The following is an 806-nucleotide window of genomic DNA, read 5'->3' on the forward strand; positions in this document are numbered from 1 at the left end:
CTACGCATCAACCGACTGATTTCCAGGGAAATCAGTCGGGTGCAGGGCCGTCGGATCGCTGTGATCTGGACGCAGCGTGGCCACCTAATTTAGTCGGCGCACTAGTGGAGAAGTCACGAGCGCTAGCGTGGTGTAGATCACAATACAGCAAGCACCTTGCTGGGAAGCACTGCCGGCGCTGCGTTCAACGTCTGGGCCTCGTAGCTGAAGTGCTCCAACTCCAACTGAGCATGCTGCACACATACCATGTGACTCCGACGAGCAGCCAAGCGCGACCAGCTCGTAGAAAAAATGCCGGCGAGCTCGCCACGAGCAAGCATGCTGCAACGCAAAGATCCAGGTGACTCCATGGAGTGGCTCGCATCCAGGTGACTCCATGGAGTAGCCGAGCCGGGTCAGCTCGTAGAAACGACGGAGAGCAACCCTCGGCGACATCTGCAGTGGCGGTCAGAGAGCCGGCGACGCTCCACCGTAGCACCAACGTCTGCGTGCGATGCTCCATCGCTTCACTAGCAATGCTCCGGGGGCTCGTCGATGCTCCACCAGAATACCTAGTCATGCTCCATTGCAGTGTCGCCAAGCTCCGGCAGCCCGACGATGCTTCGGTGGCTCGTTGATGCTCCATCGAGGCGTCACCATGCTCCGGTGGCCCAACGATGCTCCATTGCCGCGTCACCATGCTCCGGCGGCACAACAATGCTCCGGTGGCTCATCGATGCTCCATTTCAGCGTTGATGCTCCATCGCGGCGTCGCCACGCTCCGGCTACTCGACGATGCTTTGGTGACTCGTCGATCCCCATTGCAG

This window comes from Triticum aestivum, chromosome 7B (assembly GCF_018294505.1).
Source record: "Triticum aestivum cultivar Chinese Spring chromosome 7B, IWGSC CS RefSeq v2.1, whole genome shotgun sequence".
Classification (NCBI taxonomy): domain Eukaryota; kingdom Viridiplantae; phylum Streptophyta; class Magnoliopsida; order Poales; family Poaceae; genus Triticum; species Triticum aestivum.